We start from the raw sequence: 17,305 nt of genomic DNA, 5'->3' as shown, positions 1-17,305 counted from the left end.
GAAATTCATCCAACATAGCGAAGGAGGCAATGCGAAATAAAAGGCAAAATCTGTCAAAACAGAACAGTTCGTATTGACGAATTTTAAAATGGCACCAGACTTGCTCAAATGAAAATGCTCAAATTGAATGAAAGTTGCGTACATATCTGAGGATCATGCACGTAAATTGGCTTAATTTTCTGAGGTACCTACAGGGAGGTGGAAACAGATTCGTGACAGCAAAGAAATCTGGAACTGTGCAGTAATCCAAATCTAGTACTCCCTCCGTCACGTAAAACATGTCGGGCTGGTCGTTTTGCAAAAAACCCCTCGGGGAAATTCCGACAAGCCCCGCACTCCCACCGCTCATCTTCCTCGCTCGGTCGCACGCCGCAGCTCCGCTCGCCTGCCGCAGATCCCGGCGCCGCCCCCGCTCCGCCATCTATCGCCGCCGCGTAGCTTGCCCTCGCTGCTTCCTTCCTCCGTATAGCTCCCCCGCGTCGTCTAGCTCCCTCGCAAATCCCCGCCCCACTCTCCCTCTGCAGAAGGTTGGACTTTTCCCGTCCAAGGTTGGATTTTCCAGAGCAATACACCCGATCTCTCCTCACGGCGACATCGCCGCCGCCGCCGACAAAGCTAGCCGTTCCTCCATCCCGCAACCAGCCAGTCCTAAGCTTTAATATTCCTTCTCCCATTCTAGACGAGGCCACTCATCCACACCCGACGCTGCCGAGGCACCTGACGGCGTCGATGCCGCCTCAGCACCTTACGCCGCCCGTATTCTCCCGTAAGTCCGCCTCATTCTCTCCCGTATCTGTCTAGTGCTAGATGCTGAGATCTGGTTATTGATTACCTCCGGTTCTATGGATGCTACCTTATCTTTGCTTGTGGGATTCTGTACTGCTGTAGGAAGCGATGTTGATTTTCTGATCTGTTGGTGCAGTATCTTTGTTGTTGGATCCCTCCTGTGTGAGATATGAGGGGCACAGGAGTATGATTCCTCCTTTTCAATAGCAATAGATTGAAACTACTCCGTAGGATGTTGGGAAGATGCAGAGTATTCCTACTTATTAATCACATACACCAGCAATATTGAACTACTAGTACTGGATAATTGCTTCTCTTTTTAGCACATTCTTGTCAAGTCTGATTTTTGAATGTCTCAAGTTCTAGTGATTGTTCTTGGAGCTCATATTTCTCTGAGATAAAAAGAAATCCAGTTCTTAACTTGCATGAAGTCAAGTCAGCTAAGAGCTTTTCCCCGATATTTTTTTTATAACTGCAACCATTTGTGTTCGTCATGTACATACAGAACATTGCCATGTTAAAAGGGGGAAGAGAGGGAGAGACAGTAAATTTCGAGATGATTCAGCTCTGTTCCTTGATAGGAGTAATTGTTTTTTGCTATTGTTGTTCATGTTGAAAGGTGGAAAAGAGAGTACAGTTTGAGATGATTTAGCTCTCAAACTGCAAAGATTTGATCCCAGTACAGCTCTGTTCGTTCAGAACTCTGTAGCATAATACTCCATGCTAATTGTAGCATAATAATTTTCCTTGAAAAACGATTTCTGTCCCAGCTAGTTGGACCACTTGGTCGTTTTCCTGGGAAACCTGGAATCGATCCCTTTCCACTGCCAAGTTACAAAACATTTTTTTTGGTTTTCTTTTGCTCCCTGGTTTTATAAAACTTTTACAGAATTGATTATCAAAATTCTTTGTAAACTGTGTACTGCCAGTTAAATGACAGGAATTTGAGTTATTTCAAGACTTGTCCTGTTACAAAATTTTTTGAACAAATAATTTTTTACCGAGTAATAAAATAGGTTTTATAATTAAAACTTTTGCATCACTCATATCTCAAGAACCGTGTCTCCGATGGCGATGAATTTTATATCAAAATCCATCATGCTGAAGTTACTGTTAAAGTTAAGTTCTGAAGTACTGTTCATGGCGCAAAATCATTTTGGTTACTATTCACATTCTTTTTAGTTTCTCGGACTCGATTTGAGTTCATCTAAAATATGCAAGAACCTGATATGCAAGATTTGAGTTCATCCAAAATATGCAAGAACCTGATACGCAATTTTGAGTTCATCTAAAATATGCAAGATTTTGGCAACAGTATACTGCTCTAGTAAAGAAAGCACCAGCTTCAGTGGTGCACATTCCTGTAACTGCACAAGTGTTCATAATAGCAACTGGTGCTCTATGCAACTCTGCAAGAAATTAAAGATCCCTGAAACTTTCCAGGCTACGTACGGCATGCTGTGAAGGCTTGAACGATATGCTGCAGCCTTGTTGCTGATTGCAATACACATCCGGAAAAGGTGCGTTTTCGCCTAAAACTGCATGCATGAATGTTGCGTAATCCAGAGGTTCATAGACATGTTTGGCTGGGCTCACCCTTCCTTCAGTAGACAGTGTTGTTACTTCAGTGGTGCACATTCCCTGTAACAGATATGCAAGAACTGATTGCATGTACAGGAATATTTTTTAATACTCCCTCTGTTCCATTTGAATGTATTCCAGTCTTGTCATTTTTAAGATATGGAAGAACTGGAGTACAGTACATGAATGTAGTAGTCATTTTTCAGTTTGTCCCATTTATTTTTAAGTTGGGGCTGATTGTACTCCAGTCTGGTAATCGTTCTGAATTCATTAGCAACCTTCATATGCATAGGGTGTGAAATGAGTGTTTGGTCTATTACCCCTCCGCACCTTACAGTACCATTTTCATTTCAGTTAACAATACTCACAGATTTCATTTCAGGAGTACAAAACTGCACACAGTTTCAGTTAAACGGTACCAAGATGCACAGGTTTCAGTTATTCAGCTCATCTTGAGCTCCTGGAGGAGGACGTCGGGGCAGAAGAGGTTGGTTCTGTAGGACACCGGCTGCAGAAGGTCGAGAAGGTCAGGATGGGGGAATCTGGCTGTGCTTGAGGGCGAGCGCGAGGTCGAGGGTGTGCGGGCGGAGAGCCTGAGATGCAGGTGGCCTGCGGGCGGAGATTCAGATGTCGCCGAGGCGGCCGGGAATGGATGCGTGCGGGGGAGGGCGGCTTCGGGGGAAGAGGGGCGAAGTGGCGACTACTTGCTCACCGGCGGGGACGACTCCGGCGCCGGTGGTGTGAATCGCGCGCGGGGTGCAAGGGAGCTGCGGCGAGGCCCGCGCTCGGTGCAGGCTGCAGAGGTGGGGGAGAACGACGACCGGGGCGGCGCCGACGGAGGAAGGAGCGGGGCTAGCAGGCTGGCCGGCCGCCAGGTCGAGCCGCCCCGTCCATCGTTGCGGCGAGCTCCTGCGCCTCCGCGATGCTGGCGTCCTTGATGGAGTCCTGGAGGTCGTGCGCGTCCTCGATGGAGTCCGGCAGCTCGATCTGGTCGCCTGCAGCTGTGCACCTCCGCGGGAACGACGCCGCGACGGAGGACGGTGTCCGCACCTGGCCACCAGGGAACCACGCCGGCGAGAAGAACCTTCCTTCAAATTTGATTTCAGGTCTAGATTTAAAACAATCAAAATCTTTTAGGGTGATTTCTGCGAAAATGAAAATGAGCTGGGGGGAGGGAGAGGTGCGACATGTTTTATGTGACGGAGGGAGTACTTACTTTTCTATCAACGGCTTAACTTGGCACAACAAAACACAAAACTAAGATAAGGAGAGGTTGCTACAGTAGTAAACAACTTCCAAGACACAAAATAAAAACAAAGTACTGTAGGTAAAACATGGGTTGTCTCCCATAAGCGCTTTTCTTTAACGCCTTTCAGCTAGGCGCAGAAAGTTTGTATCAAGTATTATCAAGAGATGGTGCATTGTTATCATGAGCTCCCCCATCCATAGTGGTACTAAGGGCTTTGTCAATTTTAGTCCTATAATAATACTTCTTTGGTCTAGGCACTTTAGAGACATACATAAACTTTTGCTCCTTACCCACATAAGCTTTCTCCTTATATTTAAGAGAAGAAAATGTTGAACCCAAGGTTCCCATAGCTTTTTCAAGTTCGTCAATCCTATTGATTTGATCATCATGGACAGCATTAGTTCCTAGGACACTAATTCTTTCATCAATTCCTCCTAAGGATTTATCAAGTTCATCAGTTTTATCAAGTAATATTTCCAATTTAGCTTCAATACTTGGAAAATTTTTCTCTATGGTTTCCAATTTTTTCATAACATCTTCAAGAGAGATTTCAGTTTTAACTTTATCAACAGGGGGTATTCCAAATAAGCTCTCAATAATGCAACTAGCTTCTAATGCAGGAGTACTTAGGAAGTCACCTTTTGCGAGACTATCAAGAACATATCTATTCCAGCTAGAGATACCAACATAAAAATTCCTGAGTAAAATAATGGTGGAGTGCTTCTTAGTGCATCTATTATGAGCATCGCTAATTCTATACCAAGCATCTCTCAAACATTCTCCCCCTCGTTGCTTAAACGTGCGAACTTCAACTTCAGGATTACTCATTTTAGTAGTAGTAAATAAAGCAAACTAGATAAAGTAAATGCAAGTAAACTAATTTTTTTGTGTTTTCGATATAGCAAACAAGATAGCAAATAAAGTAAAACTAGCAACTAATTTTTTTGTATTTTGATTTAGTGCAGCAAACAAAGTAGTAAATAAAACTAAGCAAGACAAAAACAAAGTAAAGAGATTGAGAAGTGGAGACTCCCCTTGCAGCGTGTCTTGATCTCCCGGCAACGGCGCCGGAAAAAGAGCTTGATGGCGTGTATTTCACACGTTCGTTGGGCAACCCCAAGAGGAAGGTATGATGCGCACAGCAGCAAGTTTTCCCTCGTAAAGAAACCAAGGTTTATCGAACCAGGAGGAGCCAAGAAGCACGTTGAAGGTTGATGGCGGCGGGATGTAGTGCGGCGCAACACCAGGGATTCCGGCGCCAACGTGGAACCTGCACAACACAACCAAAGTACTTTGCCCCAACGAAACAAAGTGAGGTTGTCAATCTCACCGGCTTGCTGTAACAAAGAGTTAACCGTATTGTGTGGAAGATGATTGTTTGCAGAAAACAAGAGAACAAGATTGCGGAGATTGTATTTCAAGAAAGAGAATTGGACCGGGGTCCACGAGTTCACTAGAGGTGTCTCTCCCATAAGACGAACCGCATGTTGGGTGAACAAATTACGGTTGGGCAATTGACAAATAAAGAGAGCATGACCATGCACATACATATCATGATGAGTATAGTGAGATTTAATTGGGCATTACGACAAAGTACATAGACCGTCATCCAACCGCATCTATGCCTAAAAAGTCCACCTTCAAAGTTATCATCCGAACCCCCTCCAGTATTAAGTTGTAAACAACAGACAATTGCATTAAGTATGGTGCGTAATGTAACTAGTGACTACATCCTTGAACATAGCACTAATGTTTTATCCCTAGTGGCAACAGCACAACACAACCTTAGAACTTTTACGTCATCCTTTGTCCCAGTGTCAATGCAGGCATGAACCCACTATCGAGCATAAGTACTCCCTCTTGGAGTTACAAGCATCTACTTGGCCAGAGCATCTACTAGTAACGGAGAGCATACAAGATCATAAACAACACATAGCATAACTTTGATAATCAACATAACAAGTATTCTCTATTCATCGGATCCCAACAAACGCAACATATAGAATTACAGATAGATGATCTTGATCATGTTAGGCAGCTCACAAGATCCGACAATGAAGCACAATGGGGAGAAGACAACCATCTAGCTACTGCTATGGACCCATAGTCCAGGGGTAGACTACTCACACATCACACCGGAGGCGACCATGGCGGCGTAGAGTCCTCCGGGGGATGATTCCCCTCTCCGGCAGGGTGCCGGAGGCGATCTCCTGGATCCCCCGAGATGGGATCGGCGGCGGCGGCGTCTCTGGAAGGTTTTCCGTATCGTGGTTCTCGGTACTGGGGGTTTCGTCACAGAGACTTTTTATAGGCGGAAGGGCAGGTCAAGAGGCGGCACGGGGGCCCCACACTACAGGCCGGCGCGACCAAGGGGGGGGCCGCGCCGCCCTATAGTGTGGCCCCTCCGTGGCCCCTCTTCGTCTCTCCTTCGGACTTCTGGAAGCTTCATGAGAAAATAGGCCCCTGGGCTTTGATTTCGTCCAATTCCGAGAATATTTCCTTACTAGGATTTCTGAAACCAAAAACAGCTAAAAAACAGCAATCGGCACTTCGGCATCTTGTTAATAGGTTAGTTCCAGAAAATGCACGAATATGACATAAAGTGTGCATAAAACATGTAGATAACATCAATAATGTGGCATGGAACATAAGAAATTATCGATACGTCGGAGACGTATCAGCCGCCTGTACAAAGGTCTAAGGAGAAAGCTCGCATTGGATTTCTCGCTATTGATTATTCTTCAACTTAGACATCCATACCGGGACAATATAGACAACAGATAATGGACTCCTCTTTTATGCATAAGCATATACCAACAATTAATAATTTTCTCATTTGAGATTTGAGGATTGTTGTCCAAAACTGAAACTTCCACCATGGAGCATGGCTTTAGTTAGCGGCCCAATGTTCTTCTCTAACATATGCATGCTTAACCATATGGTGGTAGATCTCTCTTACTTCAGACAAGACGGACATGCATAGCAACTCACATGAAATTCAACAATGAATAGTTGATGGCGTCCCCAGTGAACATGGTTATCGCACAACAAGCAACTTAATAAGAGATAAAGTGCATAATTACATATTCAATACCACAATAGTTTTTAAGCTATTTGTCCCATGAGCTATATATTGCAAAGGTGAATGATGGAATTTTAAAGGTAGCACTCAAGCAATTTACTTTGGAATGGCGGAAAATACCATGTAGTATAGGTAGGTATGGTGGACACAAATGGCATAGTGGTTGGCTCAAGTATTTTGGATGCATGAGAAGTATTCCCTCTCGATACAAGGTTTAGGCTAGCAAGGCTTATTTGAAACAAACACAAGGATGAACCGGTGCAGCAAAACTCACATAAAAGACATATTGAAAACATTATAAGACTCTACACCGTCTTCCTTGTTGTTCAAACTCAATACTAGAAATTATCTAGACCTTAGAGAAACCAAATATGCAAACCAAATTTTAGCATGCTCTATGTATTTCTTCATTAATGGGTGCAAAGCATATGATGCAAGAGCTTAATCATGAGCACAACAATTGCCAAGTATCACATTACCCAAGACATTAATAGCAATTACTACATGTATCATTTTCCAATTCCAACCATATAACAATTTAACGAAGGAGAAACTTCGCCATGAATACTATGAGTAGAAACCAAGGACATACTTGTCCATATGCTACAGCGGAGCGTGTCTCTCTCCCATAAAGTGAATGCTAGGATCCATTTTATTCAAACAAAACAAAAAACAAAAACAAACCGACGCTCCAAGAAAAAGCACATAAGATGTGATGGAATAAAAATATAGTTTCAGGGGAGGAACCTGATAATGTTGTCGATGAAGAAGGGGATGCCTTGGGCATCCCCAAGCTTAGACGCTTGAGTCTTCTTGATATATGCAGGGGTGAACCACCGGGTGCATCCCCAAGCTTAGAGCTTTCACTCTCCTTGATCATGTTGCATCATACTCCTCTCTTGATCCTTGAAAACTTCCTCCACACCAAACTCGAAACAACTCATTAGAGGGTTAGTGCACAATATAAATTGACATATTCAGAGGTGACACAATCATTCTTAACACTTCTGGACATTGCATAATGCTACTGGACATTAATGGATCAAAGAAATTCATCCAACATAGCGAAAGAGGCAATGCGAAATAAAAGGCAGAATCTGTCAAAACAGAACAGTTCGTATTGACGAATTTTAAAATGGCACCAGACTTGCTCAAATGAAAATGCTCAAATTGAATGAAAGTTGCGTACATATCTGTGGATCATGCACGTAAATTGGCTTAATTTTCTGAGCTATCTACAGGGAGGTGGACCCAGATTCGTGACAGCAAAGAAATCTGGAACTGTGCAGTAATCCAAATCTAGTACTTACTTTTCTATCAACGGCTTAACTTGGCACAACAAAACACAAAACTAAGATAAGGAGAGGTTGCTACAGTAGTAAACAACTTCCAAGACACAAAATAAAAACAAAGTACTGTAGGTAAAAACATGGGTTGTCTCCCATAAGCGCTTTTCTTTAACGCCTTTCAGCTAGGCGCAGAAAGTGTGTATCAAGTATTATCAAGAGACGAAGTGTCAACATCATAATTTGTTCTCATAATAGAATCAAAAGGTACCTTCATTCTCTTTCTAGGGAAGTGTTCCATACCTTTCTTGAGAGGAAATTGATATTTTATATTACCTTCCTTCATATCAATAATAGCACCAACAGTTCGAAGAAAAGGTCTTCCCAATATAATGGGACAAGATGCATTGCATTCAATATCCAAGACAACAAAATCAACGGGAACAAGGTTATTGTTAACGGTAATGCGAACATTATCAACTTTACCCAAAGGTTTCTTTGTAGAATGATCAGCAAGATTAACATCCAAATAACAATTTTTCAGCGGTGGCAAGTCAAGCATATTATAAATTTTCTTAGGCATAACAGAAATACTTGCACCAAGATCACATAAAGCATTACAATCAAAATCTTTAACCTTCATCTTAATGATGGGCTCCCAACCATCCTCTAGCTTTTTAGGAATAGAGGCTTCGCGCTCTAGTTTCTCTTCTCTAGCTTTTATAAGAGCATTTGTAATATGATGTGTAAAAGCCAAATTTATAGCACTAGCATTAGGACTTTTAGCAAGTTTTTGCAAGAACTTTATAACTTCAGAGATGTGGCAATCATCAAAATTCAAACCATTATAATCTAAAGCAATGGGATCATCATCCCCAATGTTGGAAAAAATTTCAGCAGCTTTATCACAGCGATTTCAGCAGTTTTAGCAGTTTCAGGCAGTTTTTCGCGCTTTGCATTAGAAGTGGAAACATTGCTAACACCAATTCTTTTATTAGTATTAGTGGGAGGTGCAGCAACATGTGTAGAATTAGCATTACTAGTGGTGGTAATAGTCCAAACTTTAGCTATATTCTTTTCTTTAGCTAGTTTTTCATTTTCTTCTCTATCCCACCTAGCACGCAGTTCAGCCATTAATCTTATATTCTCATTAATTCTAACTTGAATGGCATTTGCTGTAGTAGTAATTTTATTATGATGATTCTCATTAGGCAAAACTTTTGATTTCAAAAGATCAACATCAGCAGCAAGACTATCGACTTTAGAAGCAAGTATATCAATTTTCCCAAGCTTTTCTTCAACAGATTTGTTAAAAGCAGTTTGTGTACTAATAAATTCTTTAAGCATGGCTTCAAGTCCAGGGGGTGAACTCCTATTATTGTTGTAAGAATTCCCATAAGAATTACCATAGCCGTTGCCATTATTATAAGGATATGGTCTATAGTTGTTACTAGAATTGTTCCGGTAAGCATTGTTGTTGAAATTATTATTTTTAATGAAGTTTACATCAACATGTTCTTCTTGTGCAACCAATGAAGCTAATGGAACATTATTAGGATCAATATTAGTCCTATCATTCACAAGCATAGACATAATAGCATCAATCTTATCACTCAAGGAAGAGGTTTCTTCGACAGAATTTACCTTCTTACCTTGTGGAGCTCTTTCCGTGTGCCATTCAGAGTAATTGATCATCATATTATCAAGAAGCTTTGTTGCTTCACCAAGAGTGATGGACATAAAGGTACCTCCAGCAGCTGAATCCAATAAATTCCGCGAAGAAAAATTTAGTCCTGCATAGAAGGTTTGGATGATCATCCAAGTAGTCAGTCCATGGGTTGGGCAATTTTTAACCAAAGATTTCATTCTTTCCCAAGCTTGAGCAACATGTTCAGTATATAATTGTTTAAAATTCATTATGCTACTCCTCAAAGATATAATTTTAGCAGGGGGATAATATCTACCAATAAAAGCATCCTTGCATTTAGTCCATGAATCAATACTATTCTTAGGCAGAGATAGCAACCAATCTTTAGCTCTTCCTCTTAATGAGAAAGGGAACAATTTTAATTTTATAATGTCACCATCTACATCCTTATACTTTTGCATTTCACATAATTCAACAAAATTATTAAGATGGGCAGCAGCATCATCAGAACTAACACCAGAAAATTGCTCTCGCATAACAAGATTCAGTAAAGCAGGTTTAATTTCAAAGAATTCTGCTGTAGTAGCAGGTGGAGCAATAGGTGTGCATAAGAAATCATTATTATTTGTGGTTGTGAAGTCACACAACTTAGTATTTTCAGCGTTGGCCATTTTAGCAACAGTAAATAAAGCAAACTAGATAAAGTAAATGCAAGTAAACTAATTTTTTTGTATTTTTGATATAGCAAACAAGATAGCAAATAAAGTAAAACTAGCAACTAATTTTTTTGTATTTTGATTTAGTGCAGCAAACAAAGTAGTAAATAAAACTAAGCAAGACAAAAACAAAGTAAAGAGATTGAGAAGTGGAGACTCCCCTTGCAGCGTGTCTTGATCTCCCGGCAACGGCGCTTAAAAGAGCTTGATGGCGTGTATTTCACACGTTCGTTAGGCAACCCCAAGAGGAAGGTATGATGCGCATAGCAGCAAGTTTTCCCTCAGAAAGAAACCAAGGTTTATCGAACCAGGAGGAGCCAAGAAGCACGTTGAAGGTTGATGGCGGCGAGATGTAGTGCGGCGCAACACCAGGGATTCCGGCGCCAACGTGGAACCTGCACAACACAACCAAAGTACTTTGCCCCAACGAAACAGTGAGGTTGTCAATCTCACCGGCTTGCTGTAACAAAGGATTAACCGTATTGTGTGGAAGATGATTGTTTGCAGAAAACAAGTAGAACAAGTATTGCAAAGATGGGATTGTATTTCAAGAAAGAGAATTGGACCGGGGTCCATAGTTCACTAGAGGTGTCTCTCCCATAAGACGAACAGCATGTTGGGTGAACAAATTACAGTTGGGCAATTGACAAATAAAGAGAGCATGACCATGCACATACATATCATGATGAGTATAGTGAGATTTAATTGGGCATTACGACAAAGTACATAGACCGTCATCCAACTGCATCTATGCCTAAAAAGTCCACCTTCAAAGTTATCATCCGAACCCCTTCCAAAGTATTAAGTTGCTAACAACAGACAATTGCATTAAGTATGGTGCGTAATGTAACTAGTGACTACATCCTTGAACATAGCACTAATGTTTTATCCCTAGTGGCAACAGCACAACACAACCTTAGAACTTTTGTCACCGTCCCGGTGTCAATGCGAGCATGAACCCACTATCGAGCATAAGTACTCCCTCTTGGAGTTACAAGCATCTACTTGGCCAGAGCATCTACTAGTAACGGAGAGCATGCAAGATCATAAACAACACATAAGCATAACTTTGATAATCAACATAACAAGTATTCTCTATTCATCGGATCCCAACAAACGCAACATATAGAATTACAGATAGATGATCTTGATCATGTTAGGCAGCTCACAAGATCCGACAATGATAGCACAATGGGGAGAAGACAACCATCTAGCTACTGCTATGGACCCATAGTCCAGGGGTAGACTACTCACACATCACACCGGAGGCGACCATGGCGGCGTAGAGTCCTCCGGGAGATGATTCCCCTCTCCGGCAGGGTGCCGGAGGCGATCTCCTGGATCCCCCGAGATGGGATCGGCGGCGGCGGCGTCTCTGGAAGGTTTTCCGTATCGTGGCTCTCGATACTGGGGGTTTCGTCACGGAGACTTTTTATAGGCGGAAGGGCAGGTCAAGAGGCGGCACGGGGGCCCCACACTACAGGCCGGCGCGGCCAAGGGGGGGGCCGCGCCGCCCTATGGTGTGGCCCCTCCGTGGCCCCTCTTCGTCTCTCCTTCGGACTTCTGGAAGCTTCGTGAGAAAATAGGCCCCTGGGCTTTGATTTCGTCCAATTCCGAGAATATTTCCTTACTAGGATTTCTGAAACCAAAAACAGCAGAAACAAGAATCGGCACTTCGGCATCTTGTTAATAGGTTAGTTCCAGAAAATGCACGAATATGACATAAAGTGTGCATAAAACATGTAGATAACATCAATAATGTGGCATGGAACATAAGAAATTATCGATACGTCGGAGACGTATCAGACATCCATACCGGGACAACATAGACAACAGATAATGGACTCCTCTTTTATGCATAAGCATGTAGCAACAATTAATTTTCTCATATGAGATTGAGGATATATGTCCAAAACTGAAACTTCCACCATGGATCATGGCTTTAATTAGCGGCCCAATGTTCTTCTCTAACAATATGCACGCTCTAACCATAAGGTGGTAGATCGCCCTTACTTCAGACAAGACGAACATGCATAGCAACTCACATGATATTCAACAAAGAGTAGTTGATGGCGTCCCCAGGAACATGGTTATCGCACAACAAGCAACTTAATAAGAGATAAAGTGCATAAGTACATATTCAATACCACAATAGTTTTTAAGCTATTTGTCCCATGAGCTATATATTGTAAAGGTGAAGAATGGAAATTTAAAGGTAGCACTCAAGCAATTTACTTTGGAATGGCGGAGAAATACCATGTAGTAGGTAGGTATGGTGGACACAAATGGCATAGTGGTTGGCTCAAGTATTTTGGATGCATGAGAAGTATTCCCTCTCGATACAAGGTTTAGGCTAGCAAGGCTATTTGAAACAAACACAAGGATGAACCGGTGCAGCAAAACTCACATAAAAGACATATTGAAAACATTATAAGATTCTACACCGTCTTCCTTGTTGTTCAAACTCAATACTAGAAATTATCTAGACCTTAGAGAGACCAAATATGCAAACCAAATTTTAGCATGCTCTATGTATTTCTTCATTAATGGGTGCAAAGTATATGATGTAAGAGCTTAAACATGAGCACAACAATTGCCAAGTATCACATTATCCAAGACATTTTAGCAATTACTACATGTATCATTTTCCAATTCCAACCATATAACAATTTAACGAAGAAGAAACTTCGCCATGAATACTATGAGTAAAGCCTAAGGACATGTAACATCCCAGGTTTTTCAAAAATCAAAAAACTTGCATGCATTCATGTCATTTTTGCATTTGTTTGTTCACATAAAATTTTAAGCACAGATATGGCACAACCACAGCTACATACCCTATTTGCAAAGGTCCTAATTATGTACCATGCTATTTTGGTTCAAAACTTTGTTCACTATTGTTTAAATCAAAGCCCTAATTTTTACAAAATTTTAGAAAATGGTTTGGGTCTATTTCGATTCCTAAATCAAAAGTTATGAAGGAAACAGTAAAAGAAAAAAAAAGAGAAAACAATAAGAACAAAAAAAAAGGAAAAACGGATCGGACCGGCCAAGATGGGCCAGCCCGACCGCACGGCCCACTTCGGCGGGAGAAACGGCCCGCTGCGCCGCCGAACCGCCTCTGCCCTCTCCTCTCGCTGACGGGTGGGACCGCCTGACAGCGGGGCCCACGTCGTCTTCCTCCCGTGTCCGAGCCGGACACTGCCGCCGCCGCCCGCCTTGACCTAGATCGGCGCGGCTAAATCGCCACCGTCCGCGCCACCTCGATGTCCGTGCCCTCCCCCTATATAAACCCCGGGACCCCGCCCTCTTTTTCCCCAAACCGTGCCGCCCCTAGCGCCGCCAATCGACGGCGATTGCTCGCCGAAGTACCGCGCCCGCCGCCGCCCCCGGCCACCCTAGCCCGCCTTTGTCCGCGCCGCCGCCACCAAACTCGCTGCCGCGCCGAGCCGCACGCCGTAGAACCCCCCGCCGCCGGAGACCGCCGTAACGCCGCCCCCGTCGTCTACTGCCGCCCCGCCGCCATTGCCGCCGGCCAGGTAAGCCCCTGCCGTTTTCCTTTTTATTTTTTTCTTTTCTTTTCTTTTCGTCCGTTAGATCTGAATCCAGAGGCTCAGATTAGAGCCCCATACCGAACCGGTACGGGCCAATCAGGATGCGCCGCGTGGCGCCTAGTCAGCCTGGCCGGTCAGTTTTGGTCAAATCGTTTTTAAATTCGAATTTAAAAGTCAGATTACGTGTATAACTTGTAAAATCGATATAAAATCGTACACTGGGCCAAATTTTGCAAATTTTATAGTTTTGGAAAGCTCTTAACCTGTACAACAACTTTATGCAAATGTAATGTATAGGTTTTGTGTTAGATTATGCGTCATAATTCAAATAGTTAAATTAAGACTTTCATACTATAAAATTTGTATAAAATAATCTACTGGGCCAAATTTAATGATTTTGTACTTTCTGGAATCCTCAGAACATGTACTTCAACTTGGTATAGGAGTTGTACAACTTTGATATGTGCACAAACTTGCTTTAGTAAAATCTATCCGAATCAGTATTTCGAAGATAATTCAAATTCTATAAATCGTTTTCGAATAATTCCAATTGCACTACTTTTGTATTACTGTAACCTATCCAGGGAGGTCAAACTCATATTTTTACAACACATAATGCTTGTAGTAGCTATTTATTAAGATTGTATATGTTAAGTAGGTACTCGGTTAACGATTTTTCTAAATCAAATTTAATGTCTAGAATATTTTGTTAACATGACACATATCAGAGGGCACATAATGCAACACTTATACACCACCTCTTTTGTGAAATTAAATTGTTGCATAGCATGCTTGCATACATGTCTATGATTGTGCATATCGAATGTTTGTTTATTCTTGTTGTGCTTGTTTGAGTAGATCGTGGAGGAGGTCAAGGTGGTGCTTGTGATTGCTGTGATTGTGCGGGTTGCTTTGATCAAGGCAAGTGACACTCAATTCCTACCTATTTTGTTATGCATTAGTGTTTTTCAAAACTAGTATGCATGGTAGAATTTGTTTTCGAAAGTTATGCTATGCTTATTAATCCCAGTAGTGTGTAGCTACCCTTGAACCATTGCTAGGATTCTTAGTTTGCCTAGCAATAACAAAATGCCACTGCTGGTTTTGATTATTCTGGATTGGGAGTATTGAGAATTAAAATTAACAACCCTAATGAAACACCTGGGTGGATTGGTTGTGTGGTGGGCGGCTGCTCAGGGCTCGGATCCCTGCGGATGGACCAGTGGACGGGTGGGTGCCTGAGAGCGCGCGGTTGAATAGTGGTTGCCACCCAGGATTAAAGAGATTAATATGTCATCCATGTTTTAGTTAGCTTCCAGTGCAGCCTTATGGTATTATGGGCTCTGCCGGGATTAAGTAAGTTGTGAGGCCAAACTTGTTGCTAGACATGATGATGGGGCTTGCAACCCAACGGGAACGGGTCTAGCTGGTTATGGTTGAAGCCTCCTTCTGAAAGATCTTGTCTCATTTCTTCTCTTGGGAAGGGTGGGTCGTAAGGTGAAAGTGCACAACCTCTCGAGAGTAAACCTAAGATCTTAGCCGTGTCCCCGGTTACGGACAATTTGAGCTTTCTAGGCAGGGAATGTACGGAAGAATCTCATCATCTCTTCTGAATAAGTTAAAATTTGAGTAGCAACTGTCGGATAGTACATGGGAGATGTAACCATGATACTGTTTATGACATCATTACAAGTTTTACAAAAGTTTTGTTTTAAAATAAAATGTAGGATAAAATTGGCTTTATGCAAATTTGTCTAAACTCCACTTGCCAAATATCATGTAGATAGCTATGCCCAAAACATCCACCATATAAGTGTCATTTGCCAGTACATCGTTGTACTGACCTCCATTCGTGGGGCTGCATATTCAAACGTGCAGGATTTTCTGAGGAGAAGTACGTGGTAGGATCTCGAGTCTACATTCCAACATGACTGCCTGTGGCACATGAAGAAGATGAAGGCTCATTGATGACTTACTTTCCGCTGTGTATGGTCTGAATATTGTTGAGCTAGTCTATGTGACTATGCAAATTGTAAGGTTTTACTTTACCCTTTGGATCTAAGATGTAGTAATTTGATACTATTGCAATGATTACTATATTTTGTAATGTGTGTGCTATCAGTGATCCCGGGAATAGCACTATACACAGGTATCTTGCCTTTGTTAAAAGGTAGGGTGCTACAGAATGGTATCAGAGCATAGTGTTGCCTGTAGGATCGAGACCCTAGGATTTGGAAACCATAGGATAAAATTTATTTGAGTTATAATTATGAAAATCTTAATTCTTCACTTATCTATTCATTTGATTCTTTTCTAACCTTGCCTCACTTTTCGAAATATAGATGGGCACCTTCACCAAGCTCTGGGTCCCTTACCCCGAGGACGACACCCCTTTCAGTGACACGCTGTCCCGGGTGTGCAGGTCTCTGAGTATACGCGCACCCATGTTCCGCGGGAGAGCCGTGATATGTGATGTACACGTCGTGGAACGCTGGGAGATCGAGACCACCATTGAGGGACGTCTTGTTCAGCCAGTTACCGACACCGTGGTCTACCTGAAGACGTATCCAGACTGGGAAGATGGAGTAGTGATGGCAATGCAGGAGGCATTAGCACGCATCGTCTACAGGTACGAGAACGACATCGATGAGGATTCGGACATCCAGTACTTCAGACGTCGCAACTCCGCGGGATTTTGCTTCAGGACTAAGGGAAATCGTGAAGGCATGACATGGACGGCAATCCAGTTCGAGGACATGGAGAGGTACGCCCGGAAGATGGAGCATCACCTGCGTATGGAGATGAACAACTGTGACCTGACCAAGCAAATCCTCCAGGAGAACAATCTGAAGTATTATGAGCTGAAGGAACAGAGGGATGAACTAGATGCTGAGGTTGTTCAACTCAAGGCGGACAATGAAAAGCTACAGGATGAGACCTTCAAACAGCAGGCGATAATCTTGGCACTACAGGCGCAGTGCGCGCATCTAGTCAAACAGATACCGCCATCGCCACCTCATCCAGCTACTCTGGAGGCGCCGACTGTTGAGGGGAACGACTTGAAGAGGAAAGCAAGCGAGGAAGGAAGCCCACTATCTTGCTATGGAGCCGTCAAGAGGCGTTAGAAGACCCCTTTAGAATTTTAGAACTCTCATTACGCTCTTATGTATTGTCCTACTACTTGATGTAAGGCAGTACCGTATATCTTAGTCGTATTTTCGAAACTCGATAAGTTGAAGAAAAGTTTAAATTTCTATCTTTTTAAGTGTTTTTGTTTGGATGTGTGCCTTGTTTGTGCATGGGTAGGAAACTTTACTTCCTAGATCTTTCTGTCTTGTTTCTTATCTATGCTAAAACTGTATCAGATGCCGCCAAGACGTGACCCAACTCAGGATGCACTGAA

The 17,305-nt window shown here is 42.5% G+C and overlaps 1 long non-coding RNA gene across 1 annotated transcript; it reads left to right on the top strand.

Moving 5' to 3' along the window:
• Positions 1 to 276: 276 nt before the first annotated feature.
• LOC127327004 (uncharacterized) lies at positions 277 to 3,572 on the top strand. The gene is made up of 3 exons (XR_007868323.2): positions 277 to 766; positions 2,230 to 2,306; positions 2,750 to 3,572. It is a non-coding gene; the product is annotated as an uncharacterized lncRNA (long non-coding RNA).
• Positions 3,573 to 17,305: the final 13,733 nt, after the last annotated feature.

Source organism: Lolium perenne, chromosome 3 (assembly GCF_019359855.2).
Source record: "Lolium perenne isolate Kyuss_39 chromosome 3, Kyuss_2.0, whole genome shotgun sequence".
Taxonomy (NCBI): Eukaryota; Viridiplantae; Streptophyta; class Magnoliopsida; order Poales; family Poaceae; genus Lolium; species Lolium perenne.
This window is presented reverse-complemented; position numbering and strand designations above follow the sequence as displayed.